The sequence below is a fragment of the Bos taurus genome, chromosome 14 (genome assembly GCF_002263795.3).
Source record: "Bos taurus isolate L1 Dominette 01449 registration number 42190680 breed Hereford chromosome 14, ARS-UCD2.0, whole genome shotgun sequence".
NCBI classification, from domain to species: Eukaryota; Metazoa; Chordata; class Mammalia; order Artiodactyla; family Bovidae; genus Bos; species Bos taurus.
Window position 1 is genome coordinate 50,437,783 of NC_037341.1, and position 19,181 is coordinate 50,456,963.

Consider the following 19,181-nt stretch of genomic DNA (forward strand, 5'->3'; position numbering starts at 1 on the left):
ATTGGGAGGGACAAACTACTGGTATAAAGTAGGCTCAAGGCTGTATTGTACAATATGGGGAATATAATCAATATTTTGTAATAACTGCAGTGAAAATTAGCCTTTTAAATTGTATAATCTTTTTTAATTTAAAAAAGAAAAAATAAATAGAGCTACCTATAAAACTGTGATATTTTAAAATTTGTAGATGAAATATTGTTAGTGACCAGAGACCACTGCTCTACACAAAAATTCTGATCTGTCTCTTACGGCAAAGGGTCCAACCCAGGAACTGTAAACATATAACATCTGCTTGAGTTTCAGAAATTTGTGATACAAGTTTATTTAGACTGAAATGAGACACTAAAATGCAAGTTAATACCAAAATTCCCTCTGTGACTAACAAATTATTATTTTCAAAAGGACAATCACTCTTTGAGAGAAACTATGATGTAATGCAAACAATGACACCTGACCAATCCCAAGGCAGAGATACTTTAGATTTAAATACATCATCATGTGACAGTTTTGGAATGAAAATACAAGATTAATGGTGGATAGGTATATGAAATTTAAAGGATTATGGTGTGTGGGAGGGGTTAGTCAACAAAAACAATCTAAATTGGCAAAAAGAAAAATACACTATAAGAATACAGAGAATATAAGATAGTTCACAGAAGAAATGATATAAATAATGGAAACAAACAGGTGGTTCCTATAGGACACCAGGGTATTATCTCCAAAGAGAATCAGCTTCTGTTAGTCATACTTAAATTCTAGGAGGAGAAAATTGCATTGGCCTAACTTGGGCCAAGGGCTTCTGTGGTGGCTTCTGTAAAGAATCCGCTTGCCAATGAAGGAGATGCAGGCTCAGTCTCTGGGTTGGGAAGATCCCCTGGAGAAGGAAAGGGCAACCCACCCTTGCCTGGGAAATCCCATGAAGAGAGGAGACTGGTGGGCTACAGTCTATCGGGTCACAGAAGAGTTGAGCATGACTTAGCGACTGAATAACAACAAACTAGGACCAAATGCTCACTCTTCACTCAAAGGAAGGTGAAGGTGGTAGTCTGTGTTCAAAACTGAAAAGCCTGAAGAAGCATTAAAAAATGGAATTTGGTCAACTCAATTATCTCTTTGATCTTTTAAATGATGGCTGCACTGCATTTTTGCTAATCCAGAGCCTCTTGATGAAGGTGAAAGAGGAGATTGAAAAAGCTGGCTTAAAACTCAACACTCAAAACCTAAAATCATGACATCTGGTCCCATCACTTCATGGCAAATAGATGGAGAAACAATGGAAACAGTGACAGGCTCTTTTCTTGGGCTCCAAAATCACTGTGGATGGTAATGCAGCCATGAAATTAAAAGACACTTGCTCCTTGGAAGAAAAGCTATGACAAACCTAGACAGCATATTAAAAAGCAGAGATATTACTTTGCTGGCAAAGATCTGTCTAGTAAAAGCTCGGGTTTTTCCACTAGTCATGTATGGATGTGAGAGTTGGACAATAAAACAGGCTGAGTGCCTAACGCCTGATACCTTCAAACTTTGGTGCTGGAGAAGACTTTTGAGAGTCCCTTGGATGACAAGGAGATCAAACCAGTCAATCCTAAAGGAAATTCACCTTGAATATTCATTGGAAGGACTGATGCTGAAGCTGGAGCTTCAATACTTTGGCCACCTGATTCTGGGAAAGATTGAAGGCAGGAGAAGGGAATGACAGGGGATGAGATGGTTGGATGACATCATCAACTCAATGTACATGAGTTTGAGCAAGCTCCAGGAGATGGTGAAAGGCAGGGAAGCCTGGCGTGCTGCAGTCCATGGGGTTATAAAGAGTCAGACACAACTGAGCAATTGAACAACTAGTCTTTGAGACTGGGACTATATACAAGATCTTTTTCAGAGGGACATCATGTCTGACAGACAAAACAAAATTTTTTACAGGAAGTGGATAATTCCCCCAAAGAAAAATGAGACTATTGTTACTTAAAGAGGGTGCTGATGGAAAAACCTGGAAAAGTGATGGAAATTCAGTAAAGATCACTAGCTTGACAAGAGACAATCAGGGTACTTATTTCAATTAAAACATTATTTGCAGCCTGCCTCTTCCACATGAGACAAGATGCTAACCCATACAAGCTTAACATTCACAAACTGACTTATGCCCCATAAGTGCCCTCAACTATTTAGGAAGATTTTCTGTGTTCAACCACCTGGCAAACTTGTATCTGGATTAAATCAATGTACGAAATCTCTCCAGGGTGTCTTCTTCCTAATAATGACTGAACTTTGGATAGTGAAACCTTATCACTTCTGGCTGTCAACTGAGCCAATACCAAAATATATGAATGCCAATACATTAATCTTCAAAGAGAAAATAAAAATTTATCGATTATATAAATCATAATCTGAGTTTCTAAAGATTTCCTCCCTCAGTACGTTGTCCAGCCAAAACAGTAGTACTCTTCCCTGACTGGCCCTTTAGTCAAGTTTGACACATTTTTTTTCAGACTTTAAAATGTAATTGTTACTTTACTTTTTAGGAGACATTCCCTGAAAATGTGCATTACTCGAAATTTTAAACAGAATTATGATGCTGCTTGCTGCTGCTACTGCTGCTGCTAAGTCACTTCAGTTGTGTCCGACTCTGTGCGACCCCATAGATGGCAGCCCACCAGGCTCCCCCGTCCCGGAGATTCTCCAGGCAAGAACACTGGAGTGGGTTGCCATTTCCTTCTCCAATGCCTGAAAGTGAAAAATGAAAGTGAAGTCGCTCAGTCGTGTCTGACTCCCAGTGACTCCATGGACTGCGGCCTACCAGGCTCCTCCATCCATGGAATTTTCCAGGCAAGAGTACTGGAGTGGGGTGCCATTGCCTTCTCTGATGCTGCTGCTTAAATGCCTTTTAATATAAATATATTTGCCTTACTGGGTATCTTAGAGGAGTTGGACATGACTTAGCAACTAAACAACCACCAACAACTGGGTATCTTACTATATTTTAACCTTAGAATTGTTTACAGGAAACAGTCCAAATAATTTAGCTCCTTATTTGTTAAAGAGGGCATTTTATTTGGCATTTCAGAAATCATCAAAAAAGGTAGAATTTTTGACAAAGTAGGACGTGATATTATCTTTCAAATTCCACATGTCTGTTTACAGATAGGGGAGATAATAGTGATGGATCATAAGAAAATGATATATATGGAGCCAATTATTTAAAGAAGCTTTTATACCACAAATTGAGATAAAATGAGAAGATGCATTTTATGGGCCATAGTCATCTCAAGCCCAATTTCCCTAATAGTTGTATCTCATGTTCAAGTAGAAGTTAGGCAAGTACTTTTCTTTCAGTTAAAGAGGAATTCCTCAAAAATGTGTCAGACAACATGAGTTGTGATCACTACTTTGGGCTTTCTCTAGAACTATAAAAATTCTAGTCCAGAAACCACAATATTCTTATGGGAAAACAATATTTTAATCATCTATATGCTGGTCAACCTAAGGCTATGAATAAAAGGTCCAGCTGGCAGCACTGCAAGTAAAATTCTGTATTTTTTCTTTTTTTTTTTTTAGAATTAAGAAGAAAAAATGTACACTTCACCAACAACTGTTTCCTTTGAGTCTTGGAAAACCAATTTTAAGGACTGTTAATGCTAATCTAATTGCTTATCCAATTTCTTAAAAATTTATGCACTCATGAAATGTTGAAAAGCACAGGGGAACCAATCAGTCAGGTGTGGACTTAAATCTTCCACCCTTTACCAGCTGTGTGACATCACATTTTCAGTATTTCATTTTATATAAAAGTGATCAAATAAGCTACCAAGAAGACTCCATGAAATACATAAGCAAAGCACTATTCACAACTCTAGATGCACAGTAAGTCTTTGAAAGTATAGCTATTAACACCAAAATATTAAGTGTGGATACTATAGCAAGAACAAAAGAATACACATAAATTAAATTGAACTTCTAATAATTCCAAACTAAAGCAAAACTAGTTTTTGAGGATTTTTTTTTTAATCACTTTTAAAAATGCTATGGCTTAAGACTGAAAATACTAACATAGACTTGGAGGTAAGTGTTAAAGTTCACGTAAAGGTGAGACTTCAAATCACACATATCCTGTTTGGGGGATGGTAAAGAGAAGAGTCATAATTCACCAGTAACTAATCTTGTTACCACAACTGTACAATATAGAACAAAAAGTTTCTGTGAGTCTAGCAGTCCCTGTGCTTTCATCTTGTAAATGAATCTATGAATAAGCTTCTCCCTTACGCCTGTTCTAATGGCACTGTTGTCAGATTTTCCTTAACTGTTTTTGATTACGAAGCTTGCAGATTTTATGTAAATTGCATTACAAAATCCTGTATGATTTATATCTTATAGTATTTAATACATTATAATAATTTTTCATGGTGGAGGATGGGGAATTTCACTGTCTAGATTTCCAAGTAATACAAAAATTTGAAAAATTTAGGTTTATTTACAGTTCACAAGATTCCCAGTGAGATGACCAAGAGAACAAAAATAATGGGTGAACTTGGGATTGATCTCTTAAATAGTTTAAAATTCAAATTCCATGTGACTACCTAGAAATTCTGCTATCTATAGTACACATATGAACAGAGTGAGAGGAAGTTTAACTTGGTTTACATCTCTCTTTAGTATACATACCAAGTTAACACAGTAAGCTAATATGTTAAAAACACTTAACAATCTCTAACTCAGAGGAAGAGAGAATGAAGATAGAGTTGAGGACATCAAAGAGGTCACAAGTTTTCAGAGGCTGTTTCTTGAAATTCTGACAGCCACACCCTATCAAAACATGCCCCTTCTATTTCTTTTTGTAATTAAATTTAAAATGGTTTTTATCTTTTCATCATTCTATCATCATTATTACATATATCAGCCATTTGGAAATTATTCTATTCATGCACATTTTAGTTGAGACAGAATACCTTTCTTTACTTTCTTATTTCTGGAGACCAAGAACTATAAACACTCAATTGACATTTGATGACATTTGATGTCCCTCATCCCCACCTTGGCAAAAAGAGGAAATCCTTGAAAGGTTAAACATTCATATTTAACTTAAACTTGGAATTACAAAACCACATGACAACTTCATGTATCACTTTGGAGAGTCTCAAATCTATTTCACCAACTTTACACCGACTCGTTTTATTTTACATGCCAGAAAAGGGTAGGTAACTGTATTTTAAATGTCTAGAATGACTCTTCTACCAGCTTTAAATCATCGGCTATTGCTAACCCACAGAGTTCACAACACACACACAGTCCACTTGGTGCGCAGACTAATAAGTATGTCCCCAGGGTTTGCATTATCAACAGCTCCTATTGAGTTCAGCTCTGTGGGATTCTCAAAGTAATGTGCTGTTTAAATGGATTTGTCTCTGTGCATTTCCATCCAGGATCTTTCTTAGAAGTAACTTCACTTTAAGTTTTAAGTTAAAATGACAATTATAATCTTCTCAGTTAGCTAATCAAAATGGGAATGAAGCACATGTAAAATCAATTACTTAAAGGATGGCATTATAGATGCTATAGTGCAAGACTCAGGAAATAAATTCAGAAAATTTAGCCTAATGATTCCAAACCTAGAATTTTAATTTATTAAAAACTTTATTTTACTGATGAATCCTCAAATGATGATTTTTTAAGCCAATGATTAATTTCTGGGTACCACAGCAATATATTGATTTCATTAACTGCTATAAACTAATAAATCAATACAAATAGCAGTATCACTATAGAACTATGTATAAAATTCAGCATGTAACTATGAGCTTAATTTTCTGTATGTTTTAACAGGCACTGGTGGCATTTAAGCAACAATCTACCAAACAAGTAAAAATGCGTCACTGGAAAATGCACCAAATCAAAATGCAAAATGAGAATATCTAGTAATTCCTGAAAGTTTTATTTTATTTCATAATTTAGCATAAGAAAACATGATTTTAAACATGACTTGAAGAATGAAAGTGCTAATTTTGGAAATCAGGAGGAAATTCTTCATTATATGCACTAATAATTATTTGTTCTCTATCGATAGTGTTTTTAAAAATATATGTTGTCTTATTAAAGATTTTTAATGCCATCAAAAGAAGCAGAAAGAATATTATAAACCACAGAGATAATTTGAAACAACTAATTTTAAGAACAAGCTTAGAACAGGAAAGCAATATAAAAATATTCTAAATGATTTTTCTCTGCTCTCCAATTCTAAGATCTATATAAAAAAAGGAGAGACTACTGCCTTCTTAAAAATAAATCTTGGATAACCACAAAATTAAATGGAGGATTTTATGGGTTATTTTTGGAGGAGTCAAGAATAGGGGGCATATGAACTTTCTTAAAAAAAAAAGAGCCTCATATTTTATAATGCCTAACAGTAGACTTGAGGTACAATGCATTAGCAAATCAATTGCACTTTGAGCAAAAATACCCCTAGAAGATTTGGAAGAACACAGAGTATTGGAAAGATTATTGAACTTGGAATCAAATGACTAGATCCCACTCCAAATTTTGACATGAAAGGTATTATGTATTTAAAGATACCCACAGTTTTGATAAATATTAATAAAGTAATTAAATCACAGGAAAATTAGAGATATTTTTGAAGCTTTTCTAAACTTTAGAATTAAAGAATAGTTAAAAATTTCTACAAAGACTTCATATATCCCTCCTCTAGATTTCTCTAATAGTTCCATTTTATATAACAAAGTGTAACTGTTAGAACCAGAAGATGAACACTGGTACAATACTAAGAACTAAATTAAAGACATTATTCACATTTCATCAATTTTTCTACTAACATTTTATTTTCGCTCCAAGATCAAACCCAGGATCCCACATTGCTCTTAGTTACTCCTTAGTTTCTTTTAGTCTGTACACTACTCAGACTTTATTTCATTACCTAGACACTTTCAAAGAATGTTGATAACACTGTGTCTAACGTAAGTGAATTTGGTTGAGTGTGAGACTTCTTTACGACTATATATTTTCTTGTCAAGAATATCACAGTGCTAATGTGGAGTTTTTAGCATACCATTTCACAAGGCTCAAATTTCTGTTGTTACTACTGGTGATGTGGATCCTCCTGTTTCTTCCACTCTACACATATTGTCTTTCTTTTTTGGTTAATATATTAAGAGTGGTACCTATATATTAATGAATTCACAATTATTTCAGCTTTCTGGGTAAAAATCAAAGTCTACCATATTTATTTTGCTGCTCAAATTGTTAACAGCTACTTCAGTTTGGCAGTTTGACACCTGTGTTTTTCAATAAGCCTGCATCTTTTTTTTGAGAATGCATTTTCTGACATTGATGGAAGGATAAACCAGAAACTAAAGTGTTCTGTTTCCTATCAGAGGTGGATAGAAACAATATAGAAAAGAGCAAATGTTGGTAATATGATAGCAGAGATGAGGAGGAAGTGACATTTCTCATAATCTTTCGTGTAGTTCAAACTTTAGAGCCATAGCCATATTTCATAAGCAATTAACATACTCCCCAAATAAATTAACAATTAAAATCAATTAGGATGTGGGGAAATTAAAAATGAAATACCAATACTAACAAATAAACCTAACTATTGTTTATGTGCTGTTCAGTACAAAGGAAAATATATTTTAAGTCACTTCAGAAAACAGTATCTTGCCTGAATGCTGTTGAATAAATATGCTTCAAGCAGGAATGTAGGAATATAGTTAGCAATTCTTAAATTGCTTTGCATATATACTGCAGTTAATCAAATATCTTGCAGTATATAAGAACCAGGTTTCTCACTGCTAAAGAAGTAATTCACAAGTAAAGAAAGTAGGCAGCTACATTTAACTCTGTGATATTGGATATGAATTCAACTTTAATACAAATTTATACATATATATGTATATATATGATGAATTTTGGAGCAGGAAATGGCAACCCACTCCAGTACTCTTGCCTGGAAAATCCCCATGGACAGAGGAGCCTGTGGACTGGTAGGCTACAGTCCACAGGGTCTCAAAGAGTCGCACATGACTGAGTGACTTCACTTTCACTTTTCACTTTCACAGATTGGAGAAGGAAATGGCAACCCACTCCAGTGTTCTTGCCTTGAGAATCCCAGGGATGGAGGAGCCTGGTGGGCTGTCTATGGGGCCACACAGAGTTGGACGTGACTGAAGCGACTTAGCAGCAACAGCAGCATGATGAATTTATATCACTCATAAAATGCATTGTGTGTATACAGTTGACCCTTTAACAACATGAGTTTGAAATGCATAGGTCCACTTAAATTCAGATTTCTCTCAATAAATACTATGTTACTACAGGATCTATCATTGGTTGAATACATGGATGGGGAGCTGTGAATACAGAAGGCCAACTATAATTTATTCTGGGATTTTTTACTGCATAAGGGTTACCACCCCAATCTCTGTGTTCAAAGGTCAACTGTGGAGATATATATTTATATCCACACACAGATAATTAGATACATAAATATGGACATGTTTATTTGTGTGATAGCACCCATGTAATAACAAGCACACCTGGAGTCCAGCTCCTGGATTCTAAATGTCGTTCTCCATTTAGATGCATTTAGAATTTACCAAATACTCCTTGTGGATTCTAGAGTTGTAGCAGGAGAAATACTTTAAGGTATTTTAATAATGTAGCTTAAAAATACTCCATTATCATCAGAATAAGAGCATTTGTACATTAAACAAATGTTTTGCTACAATATAGGAAGATATCTCCTCAATATCAGTGAGTTAGACAAGAGGTTTTTTCTAATCACACTAAAGGAAGGAAAACACTTGATCATATCAAGTCAAAACCAAATAAGGAGCCCTCAACTCTGCAAGCCAAAGATTCCAAGACTGATATGTAATGTGTTTAAGTTATGCTTATATTTGCTCTTTTAATAATTTACATATTTTCTTATCTTACTCCTCTATAAAGCAATAATAGAGTTTTATTTTTGATTAGGACTCCCAAATACATTTTTTCCTATATATTTATTTCTTGCAAAAATATTCATGAAATATGCATACTAACCAATATCTAGATTCTAAAAACTAAGAATAGTGAGATACAAACCACTCTTCACAGGTACAGTCCAGAAGTGGATATATGAAAAACACACAGATAGTTATAATACAGGATATAATCTATTAGTGTTGCAAAACAATACAAAAGCTGTGTTCTGGGAAATCGATGTAAGTTGATAAATAATTGCTGCTTTCAGAGAAAAGTGGCATTTGAAGAGGATCATGAAAGATAAGTTTTAAACAGGGTGTGATAATGCTAGGCTAAGGAAATCTAATATATCTAAATATTGTTTTAAAAGGTGAATGTTTCAGTGTGTTCTGAACTCAGTACAATCAGTTAGCTATGCCATATAAAGGCTGCAACATTCGTAAAATCACTGTGTTAAAACCACTGTTATTCATTCAGAGTAGATCTAGACTAGGAAAAGATAGGAGCAATGATTTCTGCCTCCAGAGTTTGTATCTTTCTCCTGCGCCCAAGAGCAAGCCTGGGCATGATATTCTTATAGTTGTGAAAGAGATGTTAGAGAGCAATTCTCAGCTTCTGTCATATCTGCCAAAATCCAATTAGCCAAAGCAAGTTACATAGCCAAATCCAAAATCAAAGAGTAGTGATTACTACTTAGTCTATGTAAGTAGTAGGCAGAGTAAATATTTTAAAAATATATATATAGTACAAAAATCATGTCATTACTGGTTTTCTTTCAGTAAATATCCTCCCTGAAATTCTCCTGAAATTTTATGGCTTTTTCTTTTTTGAATATGCTTCTAAATTAAGAAACACATAATAAATTATATTTTTGTTCCAGTTACCAATTATCACAGTCCACTACCTTGATTTTTTCATATTTTTAAGAGTTTATTTGAGCAAAAATTCTACACCTTGACTTTTAATATATTACCTGCACATTAGAGTTTGTCTTATTTGTAGTAACTCAAGGTAGTATATCAAGTGCTCACTTCCACACCACATAGACTAAAATTAGAATACAAATTAGCATGGTCCCTGAACAAGGATAAAATGCAAATTCATGAAGCATGCTTTTTTTTTTTTCCCCTGAAACAGAAAGTAAACTATAGATATCTCAGGCACAGTGTAATAAATATACACAGTAGTACATACTATAGTCAAACAATCTGATAAATATTGCTTCAGTGGAAATCGTGGAGAAGGAAATGACAATCCACTCCAGTGTTCTTGCCTGGAGAATCCCATGGACAGAGGAGCCTGGTGGGCTGCTGTCTATGGGGTTGCGCAGAGGCGGGACACAACTGAAGTGACTTAGCAGCAGCAGCAATGGAAATCATATTACAATATATAAATAAGTCTAAGTAGTATGTTATACACCTTCAATTTCCAAAATGTATCATGTCAAATATAACAATTTTTTTAAAGACAGGTAGTGGTTTTACATTCCATTGCAGTTTTTACTTATTTTGAAATGTCTCCTGTAGAACTGAAACTGAACAGTGACTAGTAGAAGAAACTGATTTAAATGATTCATTTTAGTTAGAAAATATCTTGATAGCTGAACATGTTTCTAAATAACATTTGTACTCTCAGTTTTTAGAGAGTACTGTAACTTCAATTAAAAATATACCAGAAAAAGAATGCTTTTTGATATAATGGTAACCAGTTAGGCAGAATAATGTAGTTTAATCTTAGCATATCTAACACTTTGAAACGTTTGACAAGGTGCATCTTCTAAGAACTTCTATATCCCAAAGCCAGTGTTAATGTGCAGGATTACAAATTTATGTCTGTTATTGATATTAAGAGAATCTTCATGTTCAATTGATAGTGACTTTTAGCTTTTCTAATATGAACATAATAGCCTGTATACTATCAGGTACTTTCCAGGGAGAATACTAGTAGGTTTATAAACGTGGCATACTAAAATATATTGCACTGATGTGTGGGTTCATTTTCCCATTGTTGCCATCACTTGTTCCACGGAAAACTCAAATGCTCATGTAAGGTATTTAAACTTTTAAGATCTATAAGGCTGAGGTTTCTCTTACAAATCATAAGAAAAATAAGGTATCTGTCTCCCAATATATATAAATGATAGAAACCAATCTCTCTATACAAATTTATTATGTTTTCAAATAACTCCAGAATGTGTTTTTTAAAGTTGACTTTATTTGCCACCCTTTTTTTTTATATGTGTGGCCAATAAAACAGACTGTAACTTACTATATTAAAGCAAGCAAGATATATATGTCTGTGTGTATATATATACACACACTGCAACAACAGCTGGTAAGAATCTGAGAACTTTGAAAGTACTCAGATCAGTTTACATTTGTATGTATAGTCTTTGGACTTAGTAAATATTAAGACTGTAGTAGATATATGTCAGTAATAGGTATTGTGAATGTGAGCATTTATCTCCTGTCTACATTTCAGGGGTGCTGGAAGTTTTTCTCATTTGATATGAGATTGTACTATATACATTTCAAAAGATCATATGAATATTTTTTGGCAAACTATAGAAAAATCACCTTAAAATAGGACTCTCCTTCACCATATATCTTTGCTCAGAATAAATGAAATGCACCAACAAAAATGAACAAGTCACAAATTAATTTTCAATTTACATGCAAATTTCATAAACTTTCCTATGACAATCATGCCTCATTCCTCATTCCATAAAGTCAGTAGCCCAGATAGAATGTCTGTGACAATGTATCCGTGCACTTCTGTGAATTCACAAAGAGCTTTTTAAATGATTTAGACCACTGGATGTTATGACCACACTTTAGAGTATAATAAATAAAATGTAGTACATAACACACTGTTTCTTGTTGAAAATGAAACATTTTTTTACTCCCTAAATTTAACCATTAAAAAGCCATACATGAAAATTTTGTTTACATTGTTTTCAGAAAAATATCTTAATTTTCATCTTTGGGATTGTTCTGAGTATCTCTCCTTTTCCACTGGTTTTGTCTACTTTATTAATAATTTTGAGGGCATATATTTGTCTTCTTAACCTATAATTGGAAGAAAAGCTATGACAAACCAAGACAGCATATTAAAAAACAGAGACATTACTCTGCTAACAAGGGTCCATCTAGTTAAACTTATGGTTTTTCCAGTGGTCATGTATGGATGTGAGAGTTGGACTATAAACAAAGCTGAGCACTGAAGAATTGATGCTTTTGAACTGTGGTGTTGGAGAAGACTCTTGAGTGTCCCTTGGACTGCAAGGAGATCCAACCAGTCCATCCTAAAGGAAATCAGTCCTGAATATTCATTGGAAAGACTGATGCTGAAGCTGAAACTGCAATACTTTGGCCACCTGATGCAAAGAACTGACTCAGTGGAAAAGACCCTGATGCTGGGAAAGATTGAAGGCTGGAGGAGAAGGGGACAGCAGAGGATGAGATGCTTGGATGGCATCACTGACTCAATAGACATAAGTTTGCGTAAGCTCTGGGAGCCGGTGATGGACAGGAAGTCCTTGTATGCTGCAGTCCATGGGGTCGCAAAGAATAGGACACGACTGAGTGACTGAACTGAACTGAACCACTAACTTATCTCTGAAGTGTTTTTAGTCCATCAGTATAAATTTCAATCAGAATAAGGCAGTTATCTTTCCTTTCTTTCCCTTTTAAAGAATAAAAAAGCTGAAAAACCTTACCATGGAGTTCCTGTTCCATAAATAAAAAAGGCCAAGCTATGTGTTCAAGCTAAGGATATATATGCTGATGAACAAACATCTGTCAATAGATTTCCCAAAGCCCTGAAAGTTAATCATTTTTTTCTACTTTCGATTTAGTCTCTCGCTTTAATAAAAATAAACCTTTTATTTCAAGCTAAATATTTAAAACATGTTTTGAAATAAAACAGCTTATTTGTTAAAAAAAAAAAAAGAAAGAGAGAAAGAAAGAAAAAAGAAAAGAAAATCACACCGGGTAAATGAGCAGCATATAAGGTAAAAACATTAGTTTTTTTTTTTTTTTATTATATATATATATATTTTTTTATTTTTTAAATTTTATTTTATTTTTAAACTTTACATAATTGTATTAGTTTTGACAAATATCAAAATGAATCCACCACAGGTATACATGTGTTCCCCATCCTGAACCCTCCTCCCTCCTCCCTCCCCATACCATCCCTCTGGATCGTCCCAGTGCACTAGCCCCAAGCATCCAGTATCGTGGATCGAACCTGGACTGGCATTTTTGAGCCATAAAAGTACTTTATCTAAAAACAGCTCTTATGGAAATTTCCAGTACCCAGGCTAAGCAAAATACATACATTCTTCTTTTCACCTAAACTTTATTTTCCTTGTTACCGAACTTTATCCTCAGTATGTACTCAAATTAGCTCTAATATCATTGCTCTGATTCCTGACTGTAAATAAAATTAAGTGCTGTATAACCAGATTTAAGATAAAATTTTTTCTTGCCAATTCTTCAACAATAGTAACTAGTATATTAACTCTTATGAGTATGGAATTTGTTGTATTTCATCAAAAGTGTAGCCTGTCTTATGGATACGTCTTTTTTGCTCTTTTGTGTAATTCTAACTTTTAGAAGAACATCTGGGTTTTCTCCTCAACCCTAATCTCAAATTCTCTTAAAAGCTTTAAGGATGGATGAATGCTGTCATGGTTACTTACATCCTGAAGTGGTGACAGTGGAGGGAGAGCTGACCTGACTTCCTCTTCATTGCAATAACCACATAACAAACACTGCTGAATTTCCCATAGCGTGCAAGGGAAATCGAAGTGAAATATTTCTTCTTAATTCATTTATGTCCCACAGAGTTGGAAATCTAATGTCACTTTAGTTTACGAAATGCCTTTTTGTGTGTGAGTCAATAGTTCCATAGTTAATAGCACTCACATTCAGTAGGCTCTAGCTTCTCATGTGTGTCCCTGGTAAGGATCCTTTGAGAACAAAGAACCAAAGAATTTTCTCTCTTTACAGAATTTAGGCCTAATTTATACCAGCACTGCACCTGAACTTTGAGGTTTCTGTTGTAAGAGGATGAAGCAATCTTTTTTTGCATGTGATTAAAGGAAAAATCGTCTCCACATATCTCTCAAATCTCCTTTCCCATTGTGCCTCTCAGACATTTTTTGTTGTTACTGTTGTTAAGGCAAAATAAAAGTATTACGTATTAAGCCATAATATGGTTTTTCCAGTGGTCATGTATGGATGTGAGTGTTGGACTGTGAAGAAAGCTGAGCGCCAAAGAATTGATGCCTTTGAACTCTGGTGTTGGAGAAGACTCTTGAGAGTCCCTTGGACTACAAGGAGATCCAACCAGTCCATCCTAAAGGAGATCAGCCCTGGGATTTCTTTGGAAGGAATGATGCTAAAGCTGAAACTCCAGTACTTTGGCCACCTCATGCGAAGAGTTGACTCATTGGAAAAGACTCTGATGCTGGAAGGGATTGGGGGCAGGAGGAGAAGGGGACCACAGAAGATGAGATGGCTGGATGGCATCACCGACTCAATGGACATGAGTCTGAGTGAACTCCGGGAGTTGGTGATGGACAGGGAGGCCTGGTGTCCTGCGATTCATGGGGTTGCAAAGAGTCGGACATGACTGAGCGACTGAACTGAACTGAACTGAATCATGGAATACACGAAAAGTCATTTTTTCAATTAATATCACAAGTTATTCAATTCGCATCCACCTTCAACTGATACATGTAAGCACTTAATCTAACTTATGGAATTACTTCAGTAAGCAAGACAAACCTAGTCTTTGCTCTCATGAGGTTAGGTCCACTAAAAGAGATAAAGAAAAAGCAATTCAATTAACAAAATATAGTTATAAATATATAATTGAATATATAGAGAAATCAACAAGGTGAATGAGAAGGATATGGTTAATGAGAAAGGCAAATGGACAAGCATCACAGAGAAAAGAAAAAATATATTAAAATTTTTTGAAGTGTGACAGAGCTTGGAAAATTTTGGGACTAGAAAGAGGGCTATTTGGTAGAAGGTCAAATTATTCTCAAATTGGAGAGAGTCTCTAATGCATTTACAGGTTAACCTACATGAGTATTCATATCTAAAGCAGGCCTTTTGTGAACAAAATACACCATCATCCCTCTGATTCTGAGGGGGAGATTGGTTCCAAGACTCCTCAAGGATATAAATATGCACTTAGGCTCAAGTCCCTTATATAAAGTGGACTAATACAGTTGGCCATCTGTATCCATGGATCAATCTGTGGTTCAATAAATCTGTGGTGGCAGAGATCCATGGAAACAGAGGGCCAACAGTAATTAGTTCTTCTTTTTAAAGTCAGTTTGCCAAAATGTATCTTTTAATTATATTTGCACCATTCACATTTAAAGTGATTATTAATATGTTGATGTCTACTATGTTTGCCACTATTTCTGCCTTCTTTTGGTATAAAATGAGCATTTTAAATGATTCCTTCATATGCCCTTTTGGAAAACCAATTCATTATTAATTTTTTTAATACATGCCATAGAGTTCACTATGTAACTACTCTAAATCAAGCTACAAATAACACTGTCACTTCACCTGAATTGAAGGAACTTAATAATAAATAACAAATTCTTCTTGTCCATGTATTGACATTGCTGTCATTCAATTCACTTGAACAAATGCTATTACAATCCAATGCATTTTTACAATTATTTCTTTAGCTAAGCAGTTATCTTTTAAATCAATTAAGAAAATAAAGGATCTTATTTTACCTGGATTTATTTCTTCTCTGGCCTTCTTTCTTTATACAGATCCAAGTATCTAATCTACAACATGTTTTTCCGCATAAAATACATAAGCTCTTGACTTCACAGAACTGAAAGCTTAATCATATATTTATAATTAATGAGATTATAAAAAACATATATGATATATGAAATTATTGACTTGCCTAATTCTATACATTATGCATATTTGATTTGTGAGCACAAGTATATCATAATCAATATCACTTTATATGCATATTCAATAAATATTTTTAATTTTATTTAAATGGTGTAGTTTTTATAGAAGGCTTCCCTGGTGGCTCAGATGGTTAAGAATCTGCCTGCAATGCAGGAGACTTATGAGATGGGGGTTCAATCCCTGGGTTGATCCCAGGGAAGATCCCCTGGGGAAGGAAACGGCAACCCACTCCAGTATTTTTGCCTGGAGAATTTATGGACAGGGAGCATTTTCTGAGCTTTTCAGTTCAACAACAAATCCACATTTGCCTCAGTCTCTTGCCTTTAGTATCTATGTGCTATTCCCTTACCTGTAAATTCCTTTCATCATCATATTCACCACTTGCAAGAAAATTAATATAACTCAAGTGAAAGTGCCAAATTGGCAGAGGAATGTCCATCAAAGCTGTTCATCTACTTTTTAAATTAATTTTCACATCAATTTAATAGGTCCTTAAGCTTCTGCCGTCTGCAATATAATACTTTCTCTAGTTTTAGATGATGAGGTATATATTTTTATTTTATTACATTTTGACCTGCAGGCCTACTTCCAGCACAGAAAGAGCAAATAACCTCTGAGATAGGTCTGGTACTTAATGACTTTGGCAAAATCAGAAACCACTTGGAACAGCAGATGGACAGATTCGCTACTAAGTACTCAGGTACCATTCATGGAAAATAAAAATAGGCCTTGTTATATTACGCTTACAAAATTTTGGGCCTTCAGAAGGATTGTTTTCCTTCCAACGTTTTTTGAATATAAACAGAGAGATTCAGAAAATGAATGTTAGCAAAACAATGAAAAAAGTCCCTTCATAGGAAATAGCTTGTCCTAAAAGAAAGAACCACATCAAACTCACCAAAAGACCAAACCCCACGTTCCCATTTGCTCCTGTAATTTCATCTGCAAAAGGCAGACATGTGGGGATTTTGAGGTGATGGTGAGGAAAACAGATTTATGAGGCCAAGTCTTTTCAACAACTTGATCAAATGCTGTATTCAGACATGAAAAATTATATTAAATTCTTACTAGAAAAATCACAGTATACTTAATAAAGAGAGAATTAAAACAATCAAGTAGGATTCTAGATATATTTAATCAGGGTAACATAATCCATACTTATTAACTGGGAGACATTATGGATGAAATAAAAAAGTACAGCCAAAAGTGATTGTATGCATGAATGGCCCAGCTGCCTGGGTTTAAAAGTCACAAATTCCCCATGACTCCAGCACATTCATTTTACATGAAAATAAACTTTTAAGAACCTTTTATATATCTTCCAGAATTACAGGAAATTTTTTATTTTAATTACACTTTAAAAAAAAACACTTTCATTTTAAAAATACCACTTTACATTTTTATGTTCCCTGTCATCCCTTAGTTTCATGAAATTCTAACCATTTGTCTTAATCTCATAAATTATAATTCATAAGACTGAAAAACAGGAAATTGAAGGATAAGTGAAATCAGTCTCTTTTAGTTTCTAAGGGTTTATTTCCTAAATATAAAATATTTAATTGGTCACAAGGCTAGAGGGTTTTAATTCAGAATTTATAAAGGAAAAGGAAAGAAAAATAGATATTACCTAGGATTGAATAATTAAATTTCTGGGTGAAACCTACTGGGAATAAAGGTTCCAAATTCCTGAATTCATATTTGAAGACACCAAGAACTAAAAAAAAGGAAATAATTTGCTTTGTTGTCACAATCAATGACTTATGACTTACAACAAATTCCCATGTGCTAATTCCCAATTCAGTGTTCCTATTGTTATAAAACTGTAGTGCATTTTTTACCCTCTTGGGCTTTTCTTTTCTTCTTTCTGCTTTTAATTACCTACTCGTCAACTGAGGTACAAGTCATTGAACACAATGTATTGACCACTATTTTCCCTGATTATTTTGCATGCATGTATCTAAAATCATCTACCTGAAAATTATGAACTGTAACATTTTGTCCACATCATGAAATGGAACTTGTTAAAGTTTTCCAATTTTTTCCCCTAAAATCCTACTCTCCCCCATATAAGAAATGATTTATTTAGCTCACTGAACCAGCAACCTTTCATAAGTTACACTTCTACTGTCTGCATTCTGTTAAGATTTCTCAGAGTTCCCTAAATTTGTGTACTGGAACATTCTACACAGGCTAGAGCATACTTATGATGGGAAGCTGGGATGGAGATCTTGGGAGGCACTGAATTGTTCTGAAATTAAATTAGGCAATCTCTTGGAAATTGAGTCCATGATATAAGAAAAATGGTTTTGAAATGTCACTGCCCTCCAAGTACTCACTATGCCAAAATCTAGCTTGGTGATGCTTTTAGCATGCAAGTAATAAACTTCTTGAAAATAAAGTTTTCATTTTAAAATGCTGACATTTTCATTATTTAAAAAAAAAAATTCTCAAGCATCTGAATAGAGACAAGGGGTGTGTGTGTGTGTGTGTGTGTGTGTATTTCCTTTTATTTTTCCAAAAGTAGGAAACTTGAATGATTATTTCATATGATACAGTAAATTTGACACTCATTAAAAGATGCTATTAGATACAAAAAAGAAAATCAAGGTATTAAGAGCACACTTATATGCATTAAATTTCAACAATGATAATTGCTGGAACTGTATCTTTTTATTTAGCCTTTGGGCTACCTGTCACCCCCACACACAAATTCCAGATGTCTTGCCTTTTACAAAGAAATGAAGCTAGCTAGATTTGTGTGTACCATCCAAAAGGCTTCCTATATCTAATTGGTTTGCCCAGACAAAGTGGCAAGAGTTTTAAATGACAGAATTGCTGCATAGATACCAGCACAAAGCAATGAATTATTTTTAGATCCCTTCCTCTATTCTCTATTATATCAAGTCCATCCATAATAGTAAAGTCTCACAAAGTGAGATGTCCATTATTGCAAATTTCAAATTGCACGCTACCGGAGTTTCTGTTTCCTAAAGTACTATGTAATCTAGCCTAGGCAATCGTTAATGTTTTCCCAGCCCATTTTGCTTTTCAATCTGGCCTGTTACCAAGTAAGAGAGCAAAGCACAATTGAAGCATGACTACCTGTTTTACTGATCAAACTGTCCCTTGAATTTTCCTGCAGCAGCCAGCTTAAATCAGTGGCTTAAAAACTCTGGCATGTAAACAGATCACTGTCCAATGGAAGAGAGATTGTTACTGCAGAGGAGGAAAGAGGCTGAA

At 34.5% G+C, this 19,181-nt stretch overlaps 1 pseudogene; it reads left to right on the forward strand.

The window, feature by feature from the left end:
- The first annotated feature begins 9,999 nt into the window (after positions 1-9,999).
- On the forward strand, positions 10,000-10,098 carry LOC112449663 (uncharacterized; annotated as a pseudogene).
- Positions 10,099-19,181: the final 9,083 nt, after the last annotated feature.